This window comes from Choloepus didactylus, chromosome 6 (genome assembly GCF_015220235.1).
Source record: "Choloepus didactylus isolate mChoDid1 chromosome 6, mChoDid1.pri, whole genome shotgun sequence".
NCBI lineage: Eukaryota > Metazoa > Chordata > Mammalia > Pilosa > Megalonychidae > Choloepus > Choloepus didactylus.
In genome coordinates this window covers 28,395,559-28,407,138 of record NC_051312.1, presented here as the reverse complement: position 1 = coordinate 28,407,138, position 11,580 = coordinate 28,395,559, and the positions used below count along the sequence as shown (strand labels likewise).

The following is an 11,580-nucleotide window of genomic DNA, read 5'->3' as shown; positions in this document are numbered from 1 at the left end:
TAAGAGGTAATAGAGAATATTCAATATTAAAGCCCTTTTAAACAGCTGCATTATACAAAGTATGAATTTGGAACTATAGAGAAGAAAATCCTGAGAATGTATAATTTTCCAAATTTATTATTCCAGGAAGGAAGCTAAATCAAGCATACAAATCATTGAATCATAAGTAATAATAGCTAATATTATTTAAAAAGCTGTAAAGAAAGCCTACAGAGAGCAAAAGAGATGCATTTCTTTATCACAAGGTAATCATTGAAGGCCACCTAGAGAGGGTTCCACTGGAGTTGGGTCCTAAAGTTTGGAGAAGATTGAAGCAGGTGAAATGGAAAGGCATTCCAAGAGCAGAGAGGGAAATATGAGTTTGGAGAATCCATTCCTATTTACTTTTAAACCTTGGCTACTACATAATTTCCATTATAAAGATACCACCTGATCTATTTACTAATTTTTACATTATGCTCCAATTGCATTTTGAACATACCCTGATTATACATAGAATTCAATAAACAGCAATTACTTTTGAAACTATGTTCTCCCTTTTCTTGATCATGAGATTTTGTAGATTTAAAAAAATATATATTTTTATTTTATTTTATTTTATTTTCAAAGCCTCTTGATCAAAAATAAAAATCTACTTGAGGGCACAAAAAATGGTTTTTCAAAGAAATTAAAGTATATGTAATTAAAGTAGTCAGGATTCTTTGGAACATGAATGGATATAAATGGGTGTTCTGGTTTGCTAATGCTGCTGCTTATACAAATACCAAAAGTGGATTGGCTTTTATAAAAAGGGTTTATTTGACTACAAATTTACAGTTTTAAAGCCATATAAGTGTCCAATCTAAGGCATTATCAGGTGGATATCTTCACTGAAGAAGGATGATGATGTCTGAAAAAACCTCTGTTAGCTGGGAAGTCACTTGGCTGGTTCTTATGAACATTTACTCTTGGGTTCTGGTTTCAAAATGGCTTTCTCCAAAGTGTCTCTGGGCTTGCATCTCTTAGCTTCTCTGGAGCAAATTATGGGCTTCAGCTAATCTTAGCTTGTCATCTCCAAACATCCTTCTGTTCACATCTCCAAGCTTCTCTGAACATCTGTTGTCAGTTCCCAAGCAACTCTCCAAAAGTCTCTCTCAGCTGCTCTGAGTTCCTTCTGTCTGTGAGCTCTCTTACAGGACTCCAGTGATTTAATTAAGACCTACCCTTAATAGGCGGGGGTCCATAGCTCCATGAAAATAATTTAGTCAAATGTTTCCATCCTAATCAACAGACTAATCAGTCTGCTCCCACAAGATTACATTAAAGAATATGGCTTTTCTGGGGTACGTAATATATCCAAACTGGCACAATGGATATTGTTGGGATTTTTATTTGTTAGGATATTTAATGGCATCTGAAATTATTGATTAAATATTTGATGAGGACTCACAATTTATTAGCAAGTTGATGAAGTCATATTTATGATTCTTAATTTATCTTTAAAACATATGACAAAATGTGTAAAGAGAATAAGTGTGTTCTAGAAATTCAGTCTAATGGACTTGTTAATATACAACTCAAAAACCATGTAACGAGTGACTAGACTCATGGGCTATTGGAGGTGAAAGAGATTGTCATATCATCTTGTCTCAAAAGCCCACCATGTTTTCAAGTACAAAGATCATGAAGGATCAGTATTTTAAATTACTATGGTAAATATTGAACTGATTGCAATGATTAAGATACAAGACTCAGATTTCTTTGCAATTTAATATCCTTGCCAAAGATGACCCAATTGAAAGAGAAATAAAAATCTTTTATCCTTGGCACACCAAAGTGAATCACTTCATCAGATCCTTTCCCTTGAGCAGGTTTTGATTTGGAGGAAAATAATGGATATTCAAGTCTGTTGAGGAGAAAAAACTTATCAAGGGAGAAGGAAAAATATATCAGGGAAATAGTGTGTCTATTTCTTCCATCACGGCATGGGCTTTGGCCAATATACAACTGTCAAGTTGATGGACTGGAGGTAAGGAAGGGACTGGAGAAGAATACAGTTGAATAAGTAAATTTTCTAGATTATATTTAAATATATAACTTTTCATTTTATATTTTTATTTGCATATAGTGTCCCTTCCAATGTCTATAGGCAAGAAAGATCTAGAAAAAAGATTTTGCTCCTGGATGTAAAGCTATGATAACCTTTCATTCTAAATTTGAAAAAAATAAATTCTTGTTGAAAGAAGTGAGATTTAAAAGTTCAATAATCATTGACTTTTGCAGAACAGAAAACAAATTGAATGTAATACTCAGTGATTAACTACCCACTATTCTTCTCTAAAACCGCATCTCCCACCCTCTTCTGCTTCCCTGCTGTGTTCCAGGGACATGAGGTTTTAGATACCTGAATAAAACAAATCCTGTTGGGGATTACACCCATGATCTGGTCCTAAACCAACTTCCTAGTGATGACCCTTTTCACCAACCAACCCAGATCTGAAATACTTAAGCTAAAATTTGAAAGCAAAAACATAAATTATTGATTAAGAATCACTCCTCTTTTCATTTAGAAATGTAACCTCAGGGACTCTTGAGTGTTCTATTGTGTTATTTTCAGAATTGGAAGATGAAAATAGAAATGGAGACATTTGGTATTTAAGATAACTTATTACTAATTAGCAAAAACATTCATTTATATCAAGTACTAAATACAATTAAGGTGTTTGAAAGTAGAAACAGATTATATGGAGGGCTATAAATGTTGACTCTTCTTCTTTTTGAGCTGAAATATAAGGTAGAAATTATGCAGTGAAGAAGTGGGACATAGCATACACTTATAACTAGTATAAATTTGTATGCAATATACATAACATGAATAAATATATGCTTAAATAAGATGTTCTTTATGGGGGTGGGGTGGTATTTAATTTTACATCAACCTAGCAAGGTATCTTAAATGCTTATTGACAAACCATGAAAAACGAGTACCAAGGTTTACTGAATATGAAAAGATAAAGTAAATAATAAATTGGAAGCCATGTTTCTAGACTTTACATTCATTGAATAGGTCAAAACAATAACAGCAGCATCATGCCAAAGTTAAAAATGGGTTTCATTTGAAGAGTGTTTTCAGGAAAGTAGCACATTTTAAGCTTATTTGAGAGTTATAATGACCCTATAAAGTGTGTTAAAAATTGACAAACAAAGAGTTAATGTGACTTAAGAAGAAACCACAGCAAGAATGTCCTGATGAGGAATATTTATTTTGTTTAAAATATTCTATAACATTACACAGCCCCATGAATTAATTTGCTTATATTATTCCATAACATCATGTAGCACCATATATTAATCCCTTTATTTTTTGCAGATAAACTATTTCACACTCATATCTTCTTTTTTACTACATCATGTAGCTGCATAATAATGTGACTGAGTTCATTCTGCTTGGGTTGACCCAGGATCCTTTTAGGAAGAAAGTAATATTTGTTGTTTTCTTACTTTTCTACTTGGGGATCTTGCTTGGTAACATACTGATTATTGTCACCATCAAGACCAGCTGGACACTTCGGAGTCCAATGTGCTTCTTCCTTTTCTACTTATCCTTATCTGATACCTGCTTCTGTGCTTATGTAGCCCCTAAAATGATTGCAGATGCCCTTTCAAAGAAGACAACTATCTCTTTCAATCAGTGCATAATCCAAGTCTTTTCACTCCATTTATTTGGCTGCCTGGGGATCTCCATCCTTATCCTCATGGCTGTTGACCACTATGTGGCCATCTGTAAGCCCCTGCACTACACAACCATCATGAACTGGCGGGTCTGCAGTTTGTTGGTGGCTGGGGCCTGGGTGGGAGCCTGTGTGCATTCTTTGACTCAGATTTTTCTGGCCTTATGTTTACCTTTCTGTGGTCCCAATGTGATTGATCATTATTTTTGTGACTTGCAGCTCTTGTTGAAACTTGTATGTGCAGACACCTATGTGATAAATTTATTATTGGTGTGCAACAGTGGGGCCATTTGCACAGTGAGTTTTGTCATACTGATGTTCTCCTATGTTACCATTTTGCATTCTCTGAGAAACCACAGTGCTGAAGGGAGGAGAAAAGCCCTCTCCACCTGTATCTCTTACATCATCATGGTCATCTTGTTCTTTTTTCCTTACATATTTATATATGCACATCCTGTAACCACCTTCCCCATGGATAAGATGATAGCTGTGTTTTATACAATTGGAACTCCTTTGCTCAACCCTTTCATTTATACACTGAGGAATGCAGAAGTGAAAAATGCCATGAAGAAGTTATGGAGCAAGACTTTGATATCATATGACAAAAGATGAATGGAATTTCAAATCCTTTTTCAGAATTTGGATTGACCTAGAAAATATAATAGTGCATATTTCTTGTTATTGTGGTTTTAATATAATTCTATTTTGGACCATGAAAGCCAGTTCCTTTGGGAAAACAGGCAATATGAATACATACACTAGTTAGTTTTGAGTCAGTTACATGCAGAGTAAGAGACAAACCAGGTACAAACAGGAATGTAAGGCCCATTGCCTTTTGTTCACTGTTGTCTACCTCCCTTGCCTGAGTAGTATCACACTTAGTTTTGATTTGGTGTTTTCACTGCCTTTCTTCATGTTGATGTCTGGTGTTTTCTACTTGTAGTTACCTTTCTATATACTTATATCCCTGACTGGAAGATTTTCCCTGCTCCAAGATCTCCCTTATTTGATAGTTCAGTTCCTGCCAGTTCTGATCCAAGACTCAGCAGAAAGTATGACATTCAAATATTCATGGAAAACCCATGTTGATAGGGACAGTACATATAGTCTAGGTGATCTCCCTTCTAATTCTTGTGTTTATACTCCAAATCCTTACCATGTGTTTACTTAGCTCCTTTTAGAACAGAGGCAGAACATGGAAAGAAAAATTCACTCTTCTATAGGACTTCTTTATCTTAGGAAGGCTTTGACTGTTTCATTGCATTCATATTTTTCTCTTTTTAAAAATCTACCTTATGCTCCTAATTTGATCCCTTCATTTGTGTGTGTGTGTGTGTGTACATGTGTTTATGTGTGTGTGTTTGTGTGTGGGGAGAGAGATTAGGGTTTCTCATGAATCATCATCATCATAATAACTTGTTTATAATATAGGTGGCACAAATGGTGCAAGTTAAAGTATTTTTTCACAGATTTAATGTTCACTAGAAATCATCATGTTTAGCAATACATATATTTATATGAACTAGAAGTACAGTATGCAGTTGATAGAAAGGAATTTGAAACTGTAAATAGATAAAGAATGTGATAACTGAGAGGAGGATTTTTAGACTTTGAAACAGAAATATGTACATCACATTATGAATTTTTAGTGAGATTTTAATACATTACTGAAAAGAAAATATCTTTTCTTCTCTCATTCAGAGAGGACTGAGATGTCTGTATAAAACCTATATTTCTGTAGTACAAATGGATAACACCTTTTGTCACTATCTACCCAGCTCCACAGTTTCTAGCTACATGATCATTAAGAATCTTTCCAAATTCAATTTTATTTCTGTATTTGTAAATGACTAAATTATATTAAGGTTACTAAATTTGTATCAATTTTGTAGTACAAGGAACTTTAAAATTGAGTAAATGACCATTGGTTTCTCCGTGTGGGCATGGAAAGGAGTGAATTCTACAATGACCATCACCAATGAATATTCATCACTTTTTTTTTTTAATTCTGTAAATATAAAGGTGAAATCCTTCTTACAAAATTCATCATTGATCACAGCAGCTGCAGTTAGATTCTGCTATTTCAAGGTTTGCACAGCAGTTTTCACACAGTGGCAGAGTTTTAGCTGGTTTCTTCTTCTATTTCAAGACAAGGAAAAGATGAAATTGAGGGGGGGGGGATCCAATTTAGACACCTCCCAGATTCTCTCCATCTTGTTTGTTTCCTGGACATATACTCATCATAATGCCTGTACTGCTACAGCTACTATGTTTCCAACCAGAGTCAGGATTTTCTAATAAAGATGGCAGAACTGAAACAAAGACTGAGTATGCAGTGGAATAGTTACAACACATATATCTATTATCAAATAAGTTTGCTGTTTTATAAGGGCATGGTTTGTGGCACCCCAAGACAATTACAATAGTAATATCAAAGTTCGTTGAGCACAGAGCACCATAAAAGATATAATCAAAATGAAAAAGCTTTAATTATGGTAAGAATTGTTAAAATGTGACTCAGATGTAAAGTGAGCACATGCTGTTGGAAGAATAGCACCAACAGACTTGCTTGACACAGTGTTGCCACAAACCTTCAATTTGTAAATATCACAATATCTGCAAAACACAATAAAGCTAAGTGCAATAAAACAAGCTATGCCTGCACATAATGCCACCATGCAGATGACCATAAGTATACAGAAATTCAAACTTCTCAAAAATGTACAAGATGAAAAAAAAAGCTTCTCTTTTCCATTTTCTCCTAAAAAGGTAATCACTTCTAATAGTTTCTTCTGATTCCTTGCATTAAAAAAAAATATGTTGCCAATATATATATATACACACACATAGATATACACAGACACATGTATTTTTTTTTTACATTGTGCTCATATTCACAGAAAGGAATAATACTATTACACAATTTGCTCCTTTAATGCACCATGACTTTCTTTCCATAGTGGCACTAACAAATGAATCGATGTGGATCTAATCAGCTCGGAACTGGTTGTTCTCACCATGACAGATACAATAGCAAAGTGGCCAGGAAATAACCCTGTCCCAGGGAAGACCAAAGTAGAATATAAGACTGGTGGTGGTAGCATCCAATATTCATGATTGAGCATGTATTCAAATGTTTGCGAGTTAGATTAGGACAAATAAATTCATTGAGAGACATAAATTGTTATCTATACAATCCATCCATTTATTTCTTAAGATTCATTAAAACCCTTTTAAGATATCTTGCATCCCCAATATAATATGTGATCCTCAGGAAGTTTTTATTTTTGTTTCTTTTTGTAAACAGGATGTCATTTCTCTACTGAGTTGGGAAATACAAGTCAAATTGGTTACAGATTCACCCTAGATTGTGAACAGCCATATTTTCGTACTCTCCAGCAAGATATTTCGAATCCTATACAAACTTGGTTGATAAAGCAGCAGCAGGGTTTAAAGGATTGACTCCACTTTTAAAAGTTCTGCTGTGGGTATAATGTAGCATTTCATGCTACAGAAAAATCTTTCATGAAAGCAAGACTCCATCAATCTGGCAAAATCCATTGTTGCCTTATTTTAAGAAATTTCCACAGTAACCCTAATCTTCAGCAAATATCACCCTGATCAGTCAGCAGCCAGCAACATCTAGGCAAGACCCTCTACCAGCACAAAGATTATGCCTTGATGAAGGCTCAGATGGTGGTTAACATTTCTTACCAACAAAGTATTTTTAAATTAAGGTATGCAAATTGTTGTATTTGGATGCAATGCTACTGTGCACTTAGACTACAGTATAGTGTAAATACAACATTTAAATGCACTGGGAAACCAAAACATGTATGACTTGTTTTATTGCAATATTTGCTTTATTGCAGTGATCTGAAACTAAAAGTGCAATATTTACAAGGTATGCTTATACTGTGCTAATTTTCTAGCACTGCTGTAACAAAGTACTACTAACTGGATGGCTTAAAACATCAGAAATTAGTTGTTTCACAGTTTTGGAGGCAAGAATCTGAAATCTGTAGGGGTCAATCTTTCCTTGCTTCTTCCAAGCTTTTGTTGGTTTGCTGGCAATCCTTGGGCTTTGATCTCTGCCTCTGTCACCACATGGTTTTCACTCCTGTGTCTATATGTCTATAGCTAATTCTCTCTATTTATAAGGACAAACAGTAATCTTGGATTAGGGCCAACCTTAATCTAGTTTGGCCTCATTATAACTAATAACGTCTTCAAAGAATATTTTCATGAGTCACACATATGTCTTTTGAGGGGACACAATTCAACCCATAATATTTACCTTTTATGTTTTCTTCTTTTAAATTATTATAAAAAGAAAACTGGTAAAATATATTTTTAAAAACTTAGAATTTTCAGTTAGACATGGTGAACCATTTATAATTTTTCTCTGTCTTCTAAATATTCACAAAAACAAGTACAAAAAGAAAATTTTGTGTTCATCTACAACAATAAAAAGAACCAGACAGGCAGGAAATGCTAGGTGGTGAATATTTTCCAATCATTTTTCAAAATATAGGAAGGAGTTTTAGGTAACTGACTTAGCAGAGTGGAGAAAGTTACAACCATCTGAGGAGGGATAGAGAGAATAACAAGATGATTCAACTGCAAAATGCCTGAGATGCTAGAAACTTGGAGCATCAGGTTCTACAGCATGTAGAATTGAAACACATTGAATTACAGGCAGACTATTGTATTGCTCTGGGCCATTTTCCACACAGCTAGGAAACACCTCTTCTATGCTATCCTGCAGAAGATTGGAGTTGTTGTTGTCTTGAGAAATTTTGCTAGAGAATTTCTGCTATCATTATGGAGGACAGTGATGAAATATGCAACTGCATATGCAAAAGCTAATTGAAAATCTACATAGTAAACTATGGGACCCTTACCTCATGCCTCAACCAGGATGCCAGTGGCCAAAATACACTATATCACCAATCTCCCATTACTGTGACACATCCCAACTAGGACGGTTGGGACTTGTTTTCTCACTTTTTTTCCAATAGAAAATATATGTCTGATATTTTACTGCTGGATCACCTACAAGAAAGAACCCAAATATACAAACCATTCTCACACATTAAGGGCTTCCAAAGGATTTTAATTTCCTCAGCTTTCTTTCCAATATAAATTGAGAGTTTCTGCTTCCAGGCAGGATGGCAGGATTAGTGAATTGAAAGGGGCAGGTCAATAGAATTCTATCTTCAAACTAAAGCAAAAAGCAACCTCTACTCTATTTATTAGGTGCAGCAACTTCTCTGTTTTCCTTAACTAACAAGTTTCTGGCCTAAAACTTGCAAATTAAGGTCCTGTGATTGACCAGATTCATCTTTCTAAGGTTAGTGGATCATCTATCAATATCTGAGTTAATGTCTAAAGGTTTTCACCTTACAGTTCATCCCAAGCAACCTAACATTGTATTGTATTTTACAATTCTCTACAGATTTTCTGGTAATAGTTAATCTTTCAAGTGTTCCTTATCATGAAAGAATGGTGGACTACTTTTAATTGCTTCTCTTCTTGCATGTCTTAATAGAATTTCAATTGATAGTTTGGAGATAATGAATAAGGCACTGGTGTTCAAGCAGGCTCATTCTGATTAAAGCAAGAATTTATCATGTTATCCTTGAGTCATAAGGGACTTGATGTACTTGTAGGGAAACTAGAAAGTCTTCAATAACTCAGAACACTGGGAAGACCAGTTTCCTGTCATATCTGTTATTCTGTGAGCTTGGATGTGATTCACATTCTTTATACTGCTCTACTTAAAAAATTCCCCATGTCTTTTTGAAAATTATTTTTATGTTCCCTCAAAATGTCTGCTTACACATGGCTTAGGATTGCTAAGACACCAATTTTCCTTCCATATATCATCCAAGCTTCTCTCTCCTCTCTCCAACCTTTTAGTTTCATTGTTCAGAATTCCAGAGAGGAAATCTGATTATCCTGCTTCTATAGTTGAGTGGAGAAGATTTAAGCCTAGGTCCCAGGCCAATCTATGGAATAACTTCCCTAGGTCAGCTGCTATACCTGGCACAATCCCAGACACTCCAAAATATAGTGACATAAAATTCTGGTTCAGCATGGACTGTTAATAGCCCTGAACTCTGGAAAAAAGGTGAAAACAATTTAAGCTCTTAATATCTCCTACTTCAAGTATTCATTATAACCCACTTTATTCCTTCACCTTCAGTTAATTCTCCTGACTCCTTTTCCATAGACCTTGTGTCATTTATGCTCTGAAAAAGGAAAATTTGATTTTACGAACAGGTGTCAGGGAATCATAGTCCAGTACATATTTAGACTGATTTCTTCATTTTTTTTCCCTTTTATGCAAGCTGGAAGAGGGGGGAAATATATTCAAATTCCAGTGATTCCAGATTTTGATATGTGACCTTGCCACATTAGTTTTAAAGAGAACTGCCTCGTCATTCTAAAATGCTAATAGTCTGTGATCCACCATTAACATATCTTCAAATCTCTCATTTACCTTCTATTTTGATGATGCCTTGTCATATAGATTTTTAACTCTTTGCTAAATATAAGTGATAAGATTTATTTTGTTAAAACCACCCAACTTGCTGCTCTAATTGTTTTTATGACTTTTGCACCATCCAAATTTTTGAGGCCAAATGTCTGTTATCATATTTGCCATCAACGCATTGTATTTGATACACTTAGCTTTAATGCCTAAACCACATAGGAAAGAAGAGTATCTCTGGTTTCTTCCAAAAATTCCTAGATATTTTGAAGAAAACTATAATAGAATTTCTATGGCTTCTAACCTAATATTCTTTGCTTTAATTCAGGTACATTGACAATAAATCAGAAATCCAAGCTTAAATTACAATTTTTGCAATGTATTAGTTTTCTATTGCTATGTAACAAATTACCACAAACTGAATGGGTTAAAATGACACTCACTCATTATCTCACAGTTCTCTGAGTGGCCTTGGCTGGTTTTTTTTAAAAGCTGAAATACAGGTGTGATTGGGACTGTGCTCTTACCTGTATGTTCTGGGGAAGAATCACTTCCAGGGTTATTCAGATTGTTGGCAGAATCCAGTTCAGTGCAGTTGTAGGAATGCAGGTTCTCATTTCCTTTCTTGCTGTCAGCCAGAGGCCCCTCTCACCTCCTACAGACCACTCTCCAATTCTTTCTGGTGGTCTTTCTAGGCACAACACAAGCAATGGGTTGCCAAATTCTTCTTGTGCTTCATAGCTCTCAGATTTCTCCTTTTGCTACCAGCCAGAGAAAACACTCTGCTTTCAAAGCAATCTTTTAACTGAATTATGTGTTCAGTTGGGTCTGCAAATTTATTGCAAGGAAATGATCATTTCAAGTCATCAGAAGTTTTATATATGATGGCATTTCTGTTCAGTACATACTTGCTGAAGAGTCAACTAATCTTTTGTGAAGCACACCCTGATTATTCAACATCCTCTTCAATCTGTGATAAATTTATTGCTTTCTTCTATTAAAACTATAATAAGAGACAATGTTATTTCACAGAACAAGGAGCCATGACAAAGAGCAAATTACAAATTTGAGTACTCAAAAAAAAAAAAAACAAAACAAGAAAGATAGTAGCAGATCAAGTCAGAGTCTAGTGTTGATATTGGTTTTGTGGGGATTACCCTCTGGTGGGATTTCTAATTTATGAAGCTGAAGATCAATGGAGATTTCTACAGCTGGATAGGCAAGTGTTTAATTTTGGTGTTTATTTTAAGAAGCCTATTGTTGATGCATATGTAGCCCCAATTTTCCAGTAATGAATTAAATTAGCTGACTGTGAAAAATTCCCTATTTGGTTTTTCTAAAGAGAAGACAGGCCTTTCAAGGTTCTGTTTGAAT

The 11,580-nt window shown here is 34.8% G+C and overlaps 1 pseudogene; it reads left to right on the top strand.

Annotated features, from left to right (window-relative positions):
* The first annotated feature begins 3,389 nt into the window (after positions 1–3,389).
* On the top strand, positions 3,390–4,322 carry LOC119537756 (annotated as a pseudogene).
* The last annotated feature ends 7,258 nt before the right edge of the window (positions 4,323–11,580 follow it).